The sequence below is a fragment of the Halichoeres trimaculatus genome, unplaced genomic scaffold (assembly GCF_033239565.1).
Source record: "Halichoeres trimaculatus isolate MK-OKI-2021-1 unplaced genomic scaffold, fHalTri1.1 fHalTri1_scaffold_11, whole genome shotgun sequence".
Lineage (NCBI taxonomy): Eukaryota > Metazoa > Chordata > Actinopteri > Labriformes > Labridae > Halichoeres > Halichoeres trimaculatus.
The window spans coordinates 33,250,694-33,271,861 of NW_027437189.1; positions in this window are offsets into that span (position 1 = coordinate 33,250,694).

A 21,168-nucleotide genomic window follows, 5' to 3' on the forward strand; every position below is an offset into this window, starting at 1 on the left:
CTCAAAAGCTATTGAGTATTAAGATGTAGGTACAGGCTATTTGAATACACGTAGCTGGAATTTCAATGTTTCCACTTTGTGGTTGTAATCTTAGCTGAAATTTATTGTTCAGTTATGTATACACAGTAGTTAAGAGGTGTGCCTATGAGAAGAAATGGGCTAGTTTACCTGTATTAACACTTGTAATTTTAGGTTATGCTAAATTTAAACCCTCAGACACCATTACTATTCACTATTTTCAGATACTTTGGACAATAACAGTTATTACTTGGGCTTTTTTTTTACACATGGGCCTACACTACCTCTTGATATTATCCAGCACACATAGTAATATTTTGTCCTTTTGCTGCAGTAGAGGCTTAAAAATCAGTGTGTGTTTACTTAAGAAACATGTATTTACTTTTACAAAGCTTTGTTTGCTGCAGCTCAGAGCTGTCTTGATCACCATTAGTTATGTTAGATTGAGCTTAGAGGAGGGATTTAGGCTCAGTGGGTTAAGGCGTTTCTTGGAGACATGGAACACTTTAGGGCCCAAGGGGAAAACAAACTGTGCAGGAGCTCGGTCCAGAGGGAAGGAGAAGAGCATCATGCTTTGGATGAGTAAAGCTCCTGGTAATACAACAACACTCTGTTTACTGTGGCTCGGCACACATGGATGTGATTCTTACTGGATCTGTTTTGTTATGTCATGGCATAAACAAACTGTAGAACAAATGATCAGTAGAGATCAACTTCCTCTGTGTCAGTCATTATCTTAAATACATTTTCTATCATGTGACTGTTTCAGATATTTAATCCCCAAACCTACAAACCTGGTATTCCTTACCCAAATAATCCCCTTACAACATAAGACTATAAACCACACACTGATGCATCTACAACAGCAATATGCTGCAGTACTAAAAAGAGTGCCACTACAATATACTGAATGCAAATGACTGAGAATAAACACAGTGAACATGAATTGTATAAAACAGTTTAAAAAAATATTGCCCTTGATGTTCTTAAGTCAGATGCCAAGGTAAGACGTACGTTTAAAGGTTTTGTTAAAGAATATTAATTTTAGTGAATCCCATCATTGTTAGAAAGACATAGGCCAGTGCAGCCTGAGTGACTTTATCTGTAGAAATAAATACTAAAAAAAAAAGTTATGGTCTGAATAAGTGGAGTCTTTTCCTTCACTATTGTATGAGGGAAAATTCACACACTCAGTAAAGTGTTTTTAAATACACAGGCAGAAGGGTCAAGCACTGTTAGTAAACAACGTCTATAAGTAGCGATATCTCACAGTATTAGTGAGAGATCAGAAGAGAAATCAGATTAGAAGGACAGGAAGAACAGCAGCACCAATATTGCCTAATATAATCTCATATCATTTTTTATAAAACAACAGACATTACATGGGGCTAAGCTCATAATGATCTTGCTTTTTATGGGCAGGTTGAGATGCAGTAATCTGATTTAGTATAATCCCTTACAATCTCTGATAAATGCTTACAGCATGTATCTCTGAGAGAGATCAGATCCCACTGTTATGCAGCTTTACCAACATCTGCTGTTCACACATGGCCTAGTTCTCATGGAGTTGCACTCCACATGGGGATTTTTAAATGTGTTCTCATCTTAAATGTTTAGTATATCCCCCAGTATTAATCAGGTGATAAAGAAATAACCACTGGATAAAACTACAAACCACTTTTTCCAGGAAAAGCCACAGTATGATACCATATTCATTTAAATGGTAAATAGACTTGTGCTCATAATGTTTTCCCAGTATTTCTGTCCACCCTTTAAGTTGCCTGTCTCATTTTTCCATCCACGCCGCATTTACAGACTGATGGCAGAAACTTGGGATTGATACCTTTCACACTTGAAATGATATGGTAAAGACACAAGGTACTTGCCAATCAGTATTCAGCAGTAGTAATTTTTGTGTACTTTTGTGTGTCAATGTGGTAATAAATATTAATTTGTTTAATAATAAAATCCCAAACTTTTTTCTCAATTTAACATATTTATTATTCAGTATATGAACTTCCAATGCTGAGTTCATGTCCAGCATGAAAAACCACCTACTCTTCCACTTTCTCACAGTCACAAGGATGCATTTAGGTACTGAAGCATAGTACTGTTTGCTTTTACATGAATCACTACTCACTAATACAAACAGAATTTGGTCAGTTCCTATTAAAGTACCTGATTCGCCACCCATCTCTATCAACTGCTGTGGTAAGGGACCATCAGCACTGGCTAACACATTCATACCCATCTACGCACCGCTGACTAGCGGTAGAAACAATTTGGGGTTCAGAGTTTTGCTCAAGGATACTTCAGCATGTGGCTGCAGAAGCAGAGTTCGAAACCCCTGACCTTCCAATTGAGAGACTATGACACTACCGCTAGGAATGGGTACCTTTCACATTTGAAACGATACGGTACCGATGCCCGGTACCTGGCAATCGGTACTGGTACTCAACGATACCAATTTTCGGAACTTTTTTGTGTTTATGTGGTAAAAAAATATCAATTTGTTCAATAATAATAATAATAATAATAATAATAATGATAATAATAATAATAATATATATATATATATATATATATATATATATATATATATATATATATATATATATATATTTTTTTTTTTTTTTTATTTTTTTTTATTTTTTTTTACATGAATCGATACCCGGTACTTTTGAGAGAATTCGGTCGGTACCTCAAAAAGTACCTAATTCGGTACCCATCCCTATCTACCACTGAGCAACAATGACCCCACATGTAACATTATATACATTGAGGTTTACATTATGTATATACGAAAATATGCTTTTATCTATGCAAACTCTATAGCATTGTGGCTACATGAACACTGACATAAAAAAACATTTTATAATGATAACAACAACAGCAGCAGCAGCAACAACTACAACAACAACATCATCAATAATAATAATAATAATAATGATAATAATAATAAGATCTATTTATCTCACTCACTTAATCACTCAGTAGATACAACCTCTCCCTGTGTTTGGCTTTAGTGTATGTGTGTGTTCAGCATCCATGAGGTCACTTGTCAGCGGGAGAGACAGAAGCTTTCACGGTGACTTTGTGCACATTCATCTCATTCTCCTTCAGGTAAAACAGGCTCGTCAGCTGAAAAATGTCAATACAAAAATGCACAGTAACACACTATCACAATATGGTGACAAAATCATTTCTGGCTCAAGTAGTGTTGATTGGTGGCGTAACTGTCATGTAATGAAAGAACTTGTGCTTTTTTGTCGTTACATATTGTCAATTTCAATTCTTATAGAACAATTCGGCCAGATTTAGATTTTTAGCATTTAAACAGCATCTAAAAGTGCTGTTTACTTTGCCCAAAGTGAAGTGTTTTAAGTAATTTTAATCAGAAAAACTTGCATTGAAATAGAAGCTCAATAATTCAGATCCAACTCAACAGAGTTTTAGGTTTCAACCAACTGGTTCCTGTACAAGTTCATATGTGTTTTACTCTGACATGTCTCACAGTAAGGCTCAGCCACTGTCCAAGGTAATTTGATTGAAAAAAGAAAAAAAAAAACGAAAAAAAAAAACAAAAAACACTGCTTTGAGTTAAAAACTTTCATTATATGACATTATATATCCTCTGTTTTCATAAGACTATCAATAGCTGTTAGTATTTTGTGTACCTTGCAGAAATACTACACCTCCCCCTCTTAATTTACCGTTTATTTATTTATTTATTTATTTTTTTGTGGGAAAAACATTTTTCTGTCCAATAAAGTGAAATACAAGACAACAGAAATGTCTATCCTGGTATAATATCAGTGATGAGATGACTTGTACAGCTTTTCTTTTCAACCCACATCCTTGCCTCCCCCCGCACTGGGAAAAAAAAAAAGAAGAAAGAAGAAAGAGAAGGAAAAGAAAAGACAAGAAATCAAAATGAAAATAAAACATGGTAAAAATGAAAAAAAAAAAAAAAAAGAAAAGAAAAAAAAACACAAAAAAACAATAAGAAATCTGAGAGGATAAAAAGAAAATAAAGACAGAGTAAAAACAAACAAACAAAAAAATATTCAGTAAAAAAGTAGTAACTTTACTTCACTGATATAGTAGGCTAGTGAGTTTTTGTTTTGTTTGTCCATCTTTCTATATGTGCAATAAATAAATAAGTGTACCTGTAATAAATATTACAGATTTGTACATTCTTTGCAATTAGGAAAACTTGTGAAATATGTGGTGTATCGATTCCTTATTTTTCCCATTGTACATGGAATTGCAGCTGTCACACCTACTTAAAAATATGCAGACTTTTTTGGGGGGCTTTTGATCTCTGTAACTGGAAAGGACAGTGGGTATACACTGCAAAAAGCAGCAATCTTATTCAGTGTTTTCGTCTTATTTTGAGTAAAAACTGTCTTATTACACTTGATGTGAGGCACATTACTCTGATCAGTCCAGAAAATGTCTTGTTTCAAGTTGTTTAAAGACTAAAATGGGTCTGAATTGCTTGGAGCACGTGAAAAAAAAGATCTGCCAATAGAACAAATGAAATTTTCTCAAAAATTTGCTTGAAACTAGAATAATGTCTTAATACAAGTAACTTTTCTTGTTCCATTGGCAAATTTCTTTTTACTTATTACGAGTAATTCAGACCTCATTTTTGTCTTTTAATAACTTGAAACAAGACGTTTTTCTGGACTAGTGAATGTGAAATTGGCTCCTATTGAGTCTAAAAAGAAATTTTCAACTGAAAATAAGACAAAAACATTTGATAAGATTTCAGTTTTTTTTGCAGTGATAAAGAGGGAAACAAGCCACAAGTTGGATTCAAGCCCGGGTCACCTGCTTGAGAGCAAACCTCATGGGGTTCGACTTAGCCAGCTAGGCCATCTGCACCCCAAATTCTTGTACTGTTGCAGAGGTGATTTCAGAGCAAAGGCCTGTGTCCAAAATGATGCACATAGATGTATTTAATGTCTGTGGTTGTTAGAGCTTTATGAGTATTTTGATTTGGCCTGTATGCAGTCTTAAAGAGACTCTGGACCAGCAGTTATAATGACTCCAGTAGTCAAGTAGTTTTTTGACAGGGCAGTTCAAAAGGGAAATGCAACTGTCATCACAGCACAAGATGGTTGGATACACATCCTTTCACAATGATGTACCTTTGTGGAAACCAAGGGATAGCTTTTGTACATGTAAATTTGAAACAACCCTGTAAAGTATTTTAAACCGCCCTCTTTTCTCTGTAACATTAAAGAGAACATTGGACAAGATCAAGACCTGCCAGGCTGTATGAATCAAGAAGAAACTGTATCATAAGGTTTTGTCAGCAAGTCAAAGAAAGGTTAAAAAAAAACATTAAAGAAGTAGTTTCCTGACAGTCACTGTTGAACATAAAGTCTCTGATAACTTGAACAAGTGCCAGGTGTCAAGGGATTCAAGAATGATCAGTTGAAACCAGAAGTTTACATACACTATATAAAAAGGAGCATAACCTTTTTTTCCTCACCATCTAACATTAAATCAGATTAAACCTTTCCTGTTATTGGTCATTTAGAATTACCAAAATTGTTTCTATTTTCTAAATGCCTGAAAAATGGGAGAGATAATTTTTTAGTCAATTTTTTATCACTACATTAAGAGTCAGAAGTTTACGTACACTCAGATTACAATGCCTTTAAACAATTTGGGAAATCCCAGATGACGATGTCATGACTTTGGAAGCCTCTGATAGGTTTACTGACAACATTTGAGTTAATTAGTTAACTGCTTCTTTGTATAACATCATGGGAAAATCAAAAGAAATCAGCCAAGATATCAGGAAGAGAAATGTGGACTTGCACGAGTCTGGTTCATCCTTAGGTGCAATTTCCAGATGCTTGAAGGTGCTGCGTTCATCTGTTCAAACAATTATACGCAAGTATAAACACCACGGGAATGTCCAGCCATCATACCGCTCAGGAAGGAGACGGATTCTGTGTCCCAGAGATGAACGTGCATTGGTCTGAAATGTGCATATCAACCCAAGAACAAAAGCAAAAGACTTTGTGAAGATGCTGGCTGAAGCTGGTAAGAGTGTGTCATTATCAACAGTGAAACGAGTCCTGTACCAACATGGGCTGAAAGGCCACTCTCCCAGGAAAAAGATTACTACAAAAGAAACACACAAAAGCCAGATTACAGTTTGCAAATGCACACAGGGACAAAGACCTTAACTTTTGGAGACATGTCCTGTGGTCTGATGAAACTAAAATCGAATTTTTTGGCCATAAATAATGATCATTGTTACATTTGGAGGAAAAAGGGGGAAACTTGCAGGCCACCTGTGAAATATGGTGGTGGCAGCATCATGTTGTGGGGTTGTTTTGCTGCAGGAGGGACTGGAGCACTTCACAACATAGATGGCATCATGAGGAAAGAACATTATGTGGAAATACTTAAGCAACGTCTCAAGACATCAGACAGGAAGTTAAAACTTGGGCACAAATGGGTTTTCCAAATGGACAATGACCCTAAGCATACTGTCAAACTGGTTACAAAGTGGCTTAAGGACAACAGAGTCAACGTTTTGGAGTGGCCATCACAAAGCCCTGATCTCAATCCAATTGAGAATTTATGGGCAGAGCTGAAAAGGCATGTCCGAGCAAGAAGGCCGACAAACTTGGCTCAGCTACATCAGTTCTGTCAGGGGGAATGGGACAAAATTCCTGCAAACCATTGTGAGAAGCTTGTGGAAGCATATCCAAAATGTTTGACCCAAGTCATATAGTTTAAAGGCAATGCTACCAAATACTAAGGAAATGTATGTAAACTTTTGACTTTCAAGAAAGTAATTAAAAAAAAATTCTAAAAAAAAAATCTCTCTCTCATTATTCTGGCACTAAGCAAATAGAAATAATTTTGGTAATCCTAATTGACCAAGAACAGGAAAAGTTTGATCTGATTTAACGTTAGATGGTGAGGAAAAAAAGGTTATGTGCCTTTTTATATAGTGTATGTAAACTTCTGGTTTCAACTGTATATATTCTGAGAACTCATGCTGGTCGTCAGAGAAGTATTACTGCTTAGAAAGCAATGACAGACAGCCGTGAACTGTTGGGCGAGCGTAAGATTGAGAGAAAAAGTTCAAGACTAATTCCTTCAGATATTTGTAGTCAGTGCACAGCAGACGTGTAAGTGTGGAAGATCCAGGTCCATTGATGTGAGGAATTGTGATGTTATCTATCAAACTTTTATAGAAGCTTTCTCTTCAAAGTAAACTGCAAATGGCTAACATTTGACCTCAGATTGGCTTTTGTCAGGCAGCTATGGATGGATCAATGAGCTTCTCTACCAAAGAAGCTGAAGGTGTACAAGACTGTCCAGTGATTTCGTTTGATTTTGTTTTGTAGTTGTGAAACTTATTTTATTCTTTTTTATTACAGACCCCATTAGAACTGGCATATTCTCTGTGCCAGATTTTAATCTTCAGTGTTTCTCTAAGGAGCCTTTTTTTGTGGCCTTACTTAAATCGCACAGCCACATTTTAATGAAACACAGACTGTTATAGGTTTAGAAGTTTATTGACACTGTCTAATACATGAGTTGATTGAACAAATTATAGATTAGGATGAGAACTCTTAATGCCACTTGGATGAAGGAAAGTGAAAAAGTGTCTGTTGCCAGGTGTACGGTGCAAAATCAATAACAAAATGCTGCAAGAACATATATCAGTTTTTTAATTTAACCTTAATTGAACCAGGTTAGTCCAGTTAGGATCATCCTTTTTCAAGAAAGACCTGAACAAGAATGGCAATCATCACACACAGTTACAGCAAACTGTCACACAGACTTAGTACAGTACAAATAAGTTAGGAAGTCATCAATTAAAAGAGTGACACTCAGAAAGTCTGTATTCCAGTTTCATCTCAACAGATTTAAAAACATTCAGACATAATGTTTTGCAGCTTAAATTCAGTCTGAACAGACTCCTGGAACAACAAACTGCATAAAGCTCAGAGATCTCAGGTTGTGAAATCCATCTTTCAAGATTAATAAAGAGGAACGATAGCCAGGAAGAATGGCTTTGTAAATGAACACACATCAATGTCCAAGACAAAGTGAACTAAAAGAAGTTCATCTGACTTCAGAGTATAAGGTACAGTGATGAGTCAGAAACCCAGAGTTTGTAATAAATCCCAGAGCTCCATGATACACACTGTCAAACATCTACAGACTCTGAGCAGAAGCGTTCATCTACAATACATCACCATAATCAGGAAGAGGTAAAAATGTGGACTCGACCAACCTCTTTTTAACATTAAAAGAGAAACAAGACTTTTTTCTGTGATAAAACCCAAGCAAGACCTTTAGCTTTCTAGCAGCATGCTGAATGTGCTCTTCAAAAGACATAACAGGTTTTTGTCGAGTAAAAACCTCAGATACTAAAATACAAGCTTAATTTCTTGACCCTCAATGTTGACAGTTTTTTCAGTCAACCTTCTCTTTGTTGCTCTTGCAAATGAGACCAACATGAGTTTAGTTTTCTCTACATTAACAACAAGGTGCAGCTGAGATCACTGAACTTGAAAGAGACGAAAAGCACACTGTAGATTTACAAAAGCTAGTGCAGGTGTGAGGGCACAGCAATAAAACATGTAAGATTTGTGCATAAGGATGTAGAAGCAAATCAAAGAGATCATGTGCATATATTATCCTTTAAAGCACATTAACTCACATGCAACATCTATTTTTGTCAGAAGAGTAATCTTTTAGCCTGTGAGAAGAAAACTACCAATTATACCCGTGTAGAAATTTACTTGTCAATTGCAGAAACACTCAAAGCAAATAAGAATTCTGTTTTTACAAATAATAATAATAATAACATTATTATTATTATTATTATTATTATTATTATTATTATTATTAATAATAATAATAATAATAATAATAATAATAATAATAATAATAATAATAACAGAAATAAAAATAATAAAAAGACAGTTTTGATTTTTCATTTTGATCATTGTAAAAAAGCCAGGCTAGATCATACCAAGGTGTAGGTGGATTTAATGTTTTTTTTTTTGACCAAAACTTTATCCACATCTATGAAGATAAGGAGCTAAAGGATAAGTTCTTGGCTGCCTGTTTGTATCACTACAGCACTAACAGGGATGACTTATGGGCGCTTTAATTTGCAGAGCTCTACTGCATCCCATGGAAGAATCTGGTATGTATTCACAGCATTTTGTCCATATAAATAAAAACAGGTGCACATTGTTTTTCTCTAATTAATTTACTTGTTCAGCATCATCAGTATCCATTACTTTAAGAATAAGAGGTTTTTTTTCTCCATATGATTTTCATTATTTTATTGGCAAACTCACCTATAATGTGCCCAGTCCCACAAAGCAAAACAAGAAAACAATAATAAAGTAAAATGATTAAAAAGTACGTAATAATAAAAAAGAGGAGGAAAAAAAGGCAAAAAGAAACAATATCACTGAATAAGATAAAGAAATTGAGCTGGTAAGATGCTTATGTTCTGAAATGCCCGTGTTGAGTTTTGACCCAACTCACAGTAAAGACGAAACATCATACAGACAGAACTGCTGGAGCCCCCCAGTGTCAAAACCTTAAAAAGGGATATGGTCCAGCCCATCAGGTTGGCCTAGTATCAACATGAACAAACCACTTTATGAAAAATGTCTAACAATGGTCTGACCATATGGATGTTAATGTAAAGAAAATTATGTTTGATTTTCTGTTTCTTGCATCGTGTTCCTGGTTATTTGCTGAAATGTAGCAGCAGGCTGATCCACGTCCAAATGAGCATTCTGCCTCTGTTGCTCTGATTACATTATAGCAGCTTCTTACTGATGTGTGGAGCTCACTGGTGTGTCTCCACTTTTGGTGTGATGGTCCCTGAGTAGATGCTACAGAGATCAGCCTGCACAGTTGGCCTCTCCTTACAAACAGCAACCAAAAACATTTGAGTTGGTTCAGGCCCATCTATGGTTTAATAAATAAGTACAGTATACCTCCTCCTCAAGTAACAAATGAGCTAAAAACTGATGAATTAGCAGAAACATAGACAGACTGAATGGTGAGTGATTTCCAGGTCTCTCCTGGAGCAATGCTGCCCTCTAGTGGCACGTTAGTAGAAGTACTAAGCCTGCTGTAGTTCTTGGTCACTGAGGGGGAAACTGGAGACTGAGGGGGTTTTCTAAAGTTAAATCCATGTGCAACAGGTGGTCACTTAGACCCTGTAGGGGTGAAGGGCCAATCAGAAGCAGCCATGAGGTCATACCTGAGCTGATAAACAGAAACTTTTCCTCCATACGGCAGTGTTTCCTCAAACTCTGTTTATCTATTTTAATACTAAGGTACTGTAATGGTGTAGGAACCCTAAGGTAGGTGTATTTAATAGTTGTCATTATGTTGGTCTGTCATAGTTTTAAAAAACAACTAAAGGCAAAACAGAGGTGTGCACTTTTAGCATTTTAAATCAAGCAATTCTGACTTTCAAAAATATCGGTCAATACTAATGTTCTTTTTGTTTTTTCAGGCAAGGCTCTTATTGCTTTTATTTTATTTATTTATTTATTTATTTATATATTTATTTATTTTTAGATTTGCTCTCCAGTTTTTTTTACTCTTCTATATCTTTTTATTGCTTTTGATTTAACTCCTGTCTCCTTACAGTTCTAGTGCTGAGACTGGCCTGGAGTTCACTCACTGTGGGCCTGCTTTAGGTTTGGGGTTGCACTTTTCCATAACAGAGTAGTTATTTTCTTTTCTTTCTCTTCTTTTCTTTTTTTAAACTCAGTTTTTATTTATTTTTCTCACCAACAACGGTTCAGCATGGATTTTTTCCCCCCTTTTTCCAGCTTCATAGCTACATTCAGATGCTAAGTAAAATACACACCAAAATGTTCACTCCAAAGAATATACATATACACAATAACACATATAGACAAACAAGTACATACATGCTCATTAAAGGAGGGGAGACATGAGAAACATGAACTAAAGTTGCAATAAAACAGAAATAAAGTCTAATCCACTCATCATGTGTCAAAGTACAGATGTGAAGTTGGCCCCAGGGACAATGGTGCGCCGTCTTTTTCTGTGCCTGAATTCAACATCCCTCTCTTTTGCATTAGTAAAGCCAGCACAAGTCTCCAGTTTGTTATGAAAGTTTCTGTTTTGGAGTGTTAATTGGTATGTAATTTAATCCATTTCATAAATGTCCCAAACTTTCTTGATCCATATATTGTGAGTGGTAGGCTCTGGTTTTAACCATAGACTGTATATAGAATGGACAGCGTTGCTCTGCCTTTTACCATCGAACAGTTTTGAAGCAGAAATACCCCTGTTACAGGAGCCACCATTGTGCAGCCAGCATCTGCGCAGTAGGGACTTTGAGGGACTCTGAGTGGAGCCAAGAAGAGATCAGACCCTCAAAAGAAACTCAGATTCTCTCTGAGCAGTGCACACTCTTTATGTGGTCCATGAGTCAGAAGCACAGTGCGAGATTAGACTATAACCTGTGCAGGGCAGCAGAAGGGTTTTTACCTTGAGTGGTGACGTCACCTGTGAGTTGGCTGTGTGTAAACTGCTGTGCCTCCAGTAGAGGGTGACAGCGTGCTGTGTTTGTTGGTGTACCTTAAACCAGAAGTTTGGCCCTGTGTCAGACTGTATGCAGTGGGTAACAGTGGAAGCCTTTTGAGTGCCCTGACAGATAGTGGAGGTCTTCTATTGCAGGTTCTCACCTTTTTTTTTTTTTAAATAAAATGTGTCATTTTTCACTGCGCTGATAAAGATTATTCATTGTATTTTTTTAATTGCATCCTACCCTTATTTGACGACTCTGACTTGGTGGCAGTAAATTCTTGCCACACATTTTGGACCCTTTTATTTATTAGGGGTCATTCTCTAGCTGTTGATTTGCAAAACAATCTCACTTCATACTGGTGGAAGTTGAATTGTTTTCGCTTTGTACATTTGAATTTTGCCATACTTTCAATTTGCGGGGTTGCTAATGCTAATGGGGCAGACTATTTAGAGTTTTGGTGTGTTTTTGCCTTTTTAACAACATGTCCCTGACAATAACCACTGGGTGTGATAAAGTGTTGCTGCTGCTCTAATCTATGTGTTTGCAATAAAATCCTGCAAAGGATACAAATCAGGCAAACTCAGAGTAGATGTTTCATGTTCAACTGTAAATTTTGCTCAATGATCAGGTGAGAGGATCGACTTAAAAAATGATCAACAATAAGCTAAATGCACAGATCTGCTCTGACCTAATAGTTTTACCAGGATGTCCCTGATTTTGTCTTGTTCCATTTGAATACAAATAAGAAAATGTATTCATATCACAATATCTAAGATTTTATGAGGAGAATCTGTTTTAAATGGACTGCCTCGCCACCTTCTGGCCCAGAGTCTCACACATAAGCGGTAGAGAAAAAGGATGGATGGATGAATGGATGGATAGATTATTTCCTGTCCAGCAACCAAGGCAATGGCAGCAAAGCTGGTGAGTGCAGTTGCTGTAGAAACAGAGGAAGTTAAACTAAATGAGGTAGTGCCAATGGGTACAGTAAAGTAAAGTAGTGACTTTTGCTCTGCTAAAGTCTAAAAGTGTGTCAACCCCAGTGCTCAGAGAAAGAAGACGTTTTCATGCCAGTGTAAAAATACCCCCAGAAGGCCTCTTCATCTTTTCTAACACAGGTGGAAATGTACAGTGTGTATTTTCACCTGTCTATCTTTGTACGTCTACATTAGTCTATGTTTCTTCTTCTATTTTGTAATTCATGTGTCCAGTTACCAAGTGTGTGTTAAGTCAGTGGCTACTTTGTTGGGTACATCTGTTCAACTGCTCATTAATGCAAATGTAGAATTAGCCAATCACAAGGTAACAGCTCATTCATTTCAGCATGTAGCCATGGTCAAGATGATCTGCTGCAGTTTAGAGCGAGCTTCAGAATGGGGAGGAATGATGAATTAACTGACTTAAACATGGTCCAACAGACTAGTATGAGTGTCTAAGAAACTGTTGATCCTCTAAAATTTTCATGAACTAGGTACAGACAATGGTAAAAAACAAACAAACAAACAAATAACAACAAAACAGGTCAGAAAAGATGGGCCAAAATTTGACTGGTGAAGAAGTCCAGCTCAGTCCTGGACCCTGTGGAGGTGGAGGCTGGCTGGAGAATGATGGTCATGCTGTCATCTCTAATGACCTTTTATTTATTATTATTTTATTGTTTTATTTTTTTTAATTTAATTTAATTTAATTTTATTTCATTTATTTTATTTTATTTTATTTTATTTCATTTTCCTATTTTCTTATTTTATTTTATTTTATTTTATTTTATTTTATTTCATTTTTAGTGGACACATATTATTTTATTCTATTTATATATTCTTGAATGTTCTGCACTTTATACCTTCTAGTCTTTCTGCTGTGACTCTGAATATTCCCTCTGGGATCTATTAGAAATTAGAAATCAGAGAGGGGAGTGCTAGCATGGCTATTTGTTCAACATCAAGGTTCTTTTCAGTAGATCATTTCTGGCATAAATTCTTCCACTGTCAACATTCATGCACTGTCCAAACCAAAACACAAGTCATCATAAATCATGCCTCATCTAATGAAGCTAAATAAATATTGATGTTTAGTTGTACTGTTTGACCAATCAAAATTGCAGCAATGCACAAGTTGTCCAGTAGAGTGCACCATAACACTATAAAAACAACAGTCAGAAGCCAAAAGCTGTTTGTCTTAAAATGTTGACAAGTGTTTACCTTATTACGTCTATCTATCTATCTATCTATCTATCTATCTATCTATCTATCTATCTATCTATCTATCTATCTATCTATCTATCTATCTATCTATCTATCTATCTATCTATCTATCTATCTATCTATCCTACCACTCACATTTGTATTTGTTTATGTTTTGACTTTGTAGTCATGTTTTTACATTTACAGGGAAAAAGAACAATAATCTAAAAATGTACACGTTTACCACTTGTAATTCCACTGAGTTTTGTTCAATTAACATACCTGGAAAAAAAAAGAATGGCTGAGGCTGGCTAAAGAGAGAACATCTGTGTCCTCAATCATTTAGACATTTTTTGGACAGAGAAGATCTTAGTTGTGATGTGGTTGAGAATTTGTGGCCCAACAGACAGGAACGTCAGGAAGTGTAGGAAAACTGCACTGACCTGTACTTTCTACATCGCTGCATGGCTTTCCATAACGAAGCTGTCCTGCCTTTACATTTTTATTTATTTTCACCTTGTATTTTTTTGTCTTTGTGCTATGCAGCGCCTTCTTCTCCTTTCTGTTTCTCAATGGTAGGGTCATTCAACAAATTACAATCACATTACAAATGATTGTAATCAATCTCCCACATATACAAAGATGTCACTTAAAATTTACAACAAGTGTCATCAAAACTTTGGGCATAGTTTACACCAGAACGTCCTTCCAGAGTAAACTATTACACTGACATGACTCGGCACTTTGACTGTCCTATCCATAGTCACTGACATGATAACTCATCATTCTGATGCAATGACACATTCACTGACACAGAGATTTACTTGAAAGATGAACTAAGAATTTAGAGAAAGAGACTAGCTTTTTCAGGTAATCTATGGTGTTTTGCTATTTGTACGAACTGTTTTGAGAAATGCACTTACTGTTTTGCAAATATTGAGGATGATTCAAGAAATGGACCAAAGAAACTGAAAATATCCCTCTGAATTTCACTGCACAACACTAATACTAAATAACCTGTATTTTTCAGTTTTTACAGTTTCCCTGACACATAATAAAGTTTTGAATTAGAGTAGTAGTGAAAATAAACTACTCACAATTCATCACCAACCTCAGCCAGCCAGAGGACTGAATCACCTAAATAAGAGACAGCAGATCTGTAACAGCAGATTTAGCACTTTCATAAAGAGTTTAACAAAAACCATGCTCTACATCCATATGACCAACAAGGTTTTATTATATACCATATTGATAGGTATATGTTTTGGTGTTAAGAGTTTGAGCCGAGCAAGCTAATGCCGTGGAACTGAGCTCTGACTCAAACAGAGAAAAATGTGCTCACCACTGCAGCGTCATTTTGGCTAATCCCAGTGAAGCAGCACAAGAGGGAAATTCAAGTCTTTTTTTTTTTGACGAAATGTATTTATTTTGAGAGCATTCATGTTGCATAACCCCACTTTCACATGTGTTTGTTTTACTACCATCACTTTTATATGCACACATTATTTCACAAGTTTCAGGAAGAACCAAAATAATAATAGTAATAATAAATAAATAATAATGTCATCAAATTCTAAATAAGACAAGTAAAAACTAAGCTGCATTTAACCTCTGTCTTAATGACTAAAGAGTAGAGGACATTATTGTTACAGTAAATAATGGTATCTAGGTTGGTCTTGCTCAGATCTGTATCCTAGCAACTGTTCTTTGCAGATATAAAAACATTTAATCTGAAACCCTAAGACGGGATCTTTGAAGAACTGCAAACACATTTTTTTTTTCTTTTACATTGAATCCACTTTTTTTGTGCAGATTTGGTCTTTCAAAGGCTGTGATCCTAAAATTTGATCAGCTGATGAACAGATTATTTCACTTGAATTTTTTTCAAGTAATTGCTTACCCATTATTATTATTATTATTATTATTGTTATCATTATTATTATTATTATTATTATTATTATTATTATTATTATTATTATTATTATTATTACTATTATTATTAGTAGTAGTATCTTTGTCTCACTCCTATTTTTTCTTTTTGTATTTTATAACTCTACTTGGAACCTCCTTTAGATCCAACATTGCAAAATGTAAATTTGTGCAGTTTTTCAATTGGTCTTAAATTTTGATCAGGTGTTTACGTATACATACAGTGTATACTTAACTCTAACCCTTTTACCCTTATTCTTTCACAATTTTGAACAGAAGTAAGAATTTCAAACTTAATTCATAGTTTTTACACCTAAATTTAAGCCAGCACACTGGGATCCTTCTGGAAACCAGAAATTAATCCTGAATAACACTAAACCACATTTTTTTTTGTTGTTGTTCAGGAAAACACATGGATAACTTATAAAAATATATAAAAATTAAAAGTGCAATTTTTCAGGCTTTTTTTTTTCTTTGAAAACATTATACTTGGACATTAATTTGTAAAAGTACTAATTATATTTGAGTAGTAAAAATATCATTCTGATTAAAGATCTTGTATGTACAAAGAGAATAACTATTACAGGAAACAAAAAAAAAAAGGGTTATCATAGAAATATAAGTAAGGGGCTGCATGTGTGGCTGCCCGTTGCAGCAGCTCTCTCATCGTTGTTGTTGTTGTTGTCTTTTTTTTTTTTTAATCTTTTTGTTCTCTTCATATTTGGTGCCTGTCGTTCCATTTGTTGGCCACCAACACCAAACTGGTTGCGTTTGCGGTGGTGTTTTTATTTTCCTTTTTGCCCCTGTGTTTCCTTTTGAGATCCTATGTGTAACCATAGTTGCATTGTTTACACCTGAGATTTCAGATGCAGCCTGTAGCATGTTGATGCTAACTGGTGCCAGGACCAGTGTTCCCTGCCAGAAGAAGATGAGGACAATGTGCTTGAGCTGGGGTGTGAGACAGGAAGAAATGACAATGACCTGTCCTTCCATCCATCGTTACGTGGAATGTAAGATCTATCGCTATTATGATGGACGAGCTAGCTGTGCCAACCCAGCAACAGAGGGAATATCAGAGGGCAGAGTAACATCATGCTAACATGCTATTCACAAACATGGCTAACAGAGCAAACACTGGACATGAACCCCACATTGGAAGAGCTTCACCTGCTGTGAGCAGACAGGATACAGGGGACAGAGACTGAACAGACTGCTGAAGAAGCTCAGTCCTGGACCCTGTGGAGGTGGAGACTGGCTGGAGAATGATGGACAAGCTGTCGTCTCTGATGGACATTTTTTGTAGTTGACACTTATTATAATATTCTATTTATATTTTCTTGAATGTTTTGTACTGTATACTTTCTTGTTTGGCTGCTGTGACTCTGAATTCCCCTTTGAGAATTAATGAAGTACATTCTACTGTACTCTATTCTATTCTATATACTGTTACTAGGGCAGCGGTTGCGAACACCTTACACACACACACACACACACACACACACACACACACACACACACACACACACACACACACACACACACACACACACACACACACACACACACAAATCTTTTCTGCCCGTGGTAAAAAAACAAAAAAAACAAAAAAAAAAAAAACAAGACAAAATGAGAGGAAAAGAAAACACATGTTTTAAACATGTGGCCAGGCTCACCAAGCTCCATGGAGTAAGAATAAATTCCACTCTCAGCTCCTAACCTTTATTCCTGTCTTATTAGCATCCATAGGGTAACTGGGCCTTGTGGGGAGGAGATAATTTTAGCTTGGTGTAAAAAATAGGTTGAAACCCTCTTTGCTTTGCTTCTGTAGTGGACAAAGTAGGACACAAGCCTTGTATAGTTTGATGAGTACACAGGATCTCAGGAAGCCATTGTACACACTGTGTGCTTGTGTGTGTGGTTTCAAATATTGATAAAACACAAACATGACCATGTACTGACTCAATGTATCAAAATACAAGATTTAACATTTCATTTTTTATTCATGAAAATTAAAGGAAAAAAGTTTAGACTATTAAAAAAAGAAAAGAAATTAACTTTGTCATTGAAAAAAACAAAACAAAACAAAACTGTCCAGACTTAATCATTGATAAGCAAATGAGTGAAGGGTAAAGAGAAATTGATTTTTAGACACATAGATAGATAGATAGATAGATAGATAGATAGATAGATAGATAGATAGATAGATAGATAGATAGATAGATAGATAATGATTAAATAAATAAATAAATAAATAAATAAATAAATAAACATCACTTCAGTTTGACTTAAGACTCAAAAATCAGCTCACTGGAGACGGCAGCATGAAATGTAGAGCTCGCCTCCACACCACTGTAGGTTGTAACTATGGTGATGGAAAACGTAAGTATGATTCAAAGAGGCCCTGCAGGAACAGGCTTATGTAAAACTCTAGGCTCTTCATATAAAATCCATCAGTATATATATGTGCTTTATGAATGCTCAATTTTAATGTAAACACTAAATTTCAAGTTGTGAAATTTCAGATCCAAAGCTTTTTTCTCCCTTTCTCCTTCCATCTGCTATTAAGGGTTATATTCCCTGTTTTTTTTTCTTTTATGAACTCTTCTTTTTCTGTCTCTTTAACTGTCTAAATCCTGTCTGATGGCTTGAATGCTAATGCTGTGAATGTCACTGATTTTAGGGCACACCAGATGTCAGTGTGTTGATAGAAATAAAACAAAGCCCTGCTTCATTAGAATCTGTCAGCTCTTGGTTTTTGAGGACAGGATTGTTTTTTCCTCCTAAGCTTCACTGCTGCACACAGCTGGTGTAAACATGCTGTACTGCATCCATCAGCCTCATGATTCAAAGCATCAGAGTTCACTTACTCTGACATCTAACATAAACTCTGCATTAAAAAGGGCGGTAATTTAAAAAAAAAAAAAGTCATCTTCCCCTCCTCACTTATGCAATGAGCACAGAGGACACACTCTTGTTCTGGTTGCAAATAGACTCACGGCTGGAGAGTCACTCTTGAATTAGCTTGGCAGGGCAGAGTGGAAAGGCTTGGTGGGATGTCGCCAGGCCCATATGCTAGGAAGAAATGTGCGGATGCGTGAGGTTTTCAGAGTTATCAGTGCACCACATGGATGAAACTGTGTCAAAAATCCCCTTTTCACCAATTTATATTATTTTGTATAGGGTTGATTTAGAGGCATTGCAAAAATAGTCATGATTTATAGTCTTGATTATAGGTTACTCTAAAAAAGCCACCATGTGAAACTCAGATCTAAGTTAGAATTTTTATCAAACAGTAAATGAGATGATCTAACATATCCATCCCTAAAAGTTGTGAAAGCCAAAAAGAAAATATTGATGTGAAAAAAGCCAAAAACCTTGGAGAAACTTGCCTGAATTTTGACCCCCTCTTGGCCAACGCCCACAAATATGATTTTCTGTAAGATATACATTTCTCTTTAAAATAGACTTTTGGGATATATGTGTACATAGAAAAGTGTTTATGTTGAGGACAATAATATATAGGTTTTGGTGTGTAGTAGACTATGAAAATGGTGGTATGAAAAAATCAGTATACTACTGTGAGATAAACTTCTGAAAGATGTGTTTTCTGACAGATTTTTCATTTATCTCCTTTCAGTTCACGTCAAAGTTCCTTATAACACATCAGCAAAAGTAGTGATTATGCAGTTCTCTAAAATCGATGAGAAATCAGCCTCTTGTCTTCCCTTTAGTCACAGAAAATTAACTTATAAGATTCTTGATCACAATCAGGTTAGAAATGTCTCTGATCTACGTATCGTCAAATGTGTCAAATTTACATTTTGGTACATGTTGCTATCACCAATGATTTGATGCTATTGAAAAAGAAAAGCCCTCATGTATAATTTATTAAAGTACTATTTAAAATGTGGACCAAAAGTTTGCTAAATCACATAATAACACCTGCTGCGTACAAATTTCTAATCAGCCAATCACATGGCAACAACTCAGTGCATTTAGGCATGTAGACATGGTCAAGACGGTCTGCTGCAGTTCAAATCGAGCGTCAGAATGGAGAAGAAAGGTGATTTAAGAGACTTTGAATGTGTCATGGTTGTTGGTGCCAGACGGGCTGGTCTGAGTATTTCAGAAACTGATGATCTACTGGGATTTTAACCAACAACCATCTCTAGGGTTTACAGAGAATGGTCCCAAAAAGAGAAAATATCCAGTGAGCAGCAGTTCTGTGATCCAAAATGCCTTGTTGATGCCAGAGGTCAGAGGAGAATGGACAGACTGGTTGGAGCTGATAGAAAGGCAACAGTAACTCAAATAACCACTGGTTACAACCGAGGTCTGCAGAAGAGCATCTCTGAATACACAACATGTCCAACCTTGAGGCAGATGGGCTACAGCAGCAGAAGACCACACCAGGTGACCCTCCTGTCAGCTAAGAACAGGAAACTGAGGCTACAATTCACACTGCAACACCAAAACTGGACAATAGAAGATTGGAAAAACGTTGCCTGGTCAGATGAGTCTGGATTTCTGCTCCACATTCAGATGGTAGGGTCAGAATTTGGCATCAACAACATGAAAGCATGGATCCATCCTGCCTTGTATCAACGGTTCAGGCTGCTGCTGCTGGTGTAATGGTGTGGGGGATATTTTCTTGGCTCACTTTGGGCCCCTTAGTACCAACTGAGCATGGTTTAAAGTCCACAGCCTACCTGAGTATTGTTGCTGATCATGTCCATCCCTTTATGAGCACAGTGTACCCATCTTCTGATGGATACTTCCAGCAGGATAACGCTCCATGTCATAAAGCTGGAATCATCTCAGACTGCTTTCTTCAACATGACAATGAGTTCCCTGTACTCAAATGTCCTCCACAGTCCCCAGATCTCAATCCAATAGAGCACCTTTGGGATGTGGTGGAACAGGAGATTCTCATCATGGATGTTCAGCCGACAAATCTGCAGCAACTGTGTGATGCTATCATGTCAAAATGGACCAAACTCTCTGAGGAATGTCTTCAGTACCTTGTTGAATCTACACCACCAAGGGTTAAGGCAGTTCTGAAGGCAAAAGGGGGTCCAACCCGGTACTAGCAAAGTGTACCTAATAAAGTGGCCAGTGAGTGTATAATTCATTCAATAATGTGATTTCATATTGGTACCTATATTCCATTGAAACAGACCAAGTAAAATCAGCATATCTTAACTGTGTCATTTGAACAGCCTTAACGTTAGTGGGAGGAGTCTAATTCTCAGACCTGCATCCATTTTTTTCCTTTTATCAAATTTATATGCTTCAACATTGGTCTATATTTTTAAAACACATTAGTCTAAAATTCCACCTTACTGCATGTATCAGTACTCGAGCAAAAACCCTATGCCGCCCCCCCGTCTACCCCTTTCAATCAATAATTGATATAATACTATAAATTGGAGTATATTGTATAAATGTGAA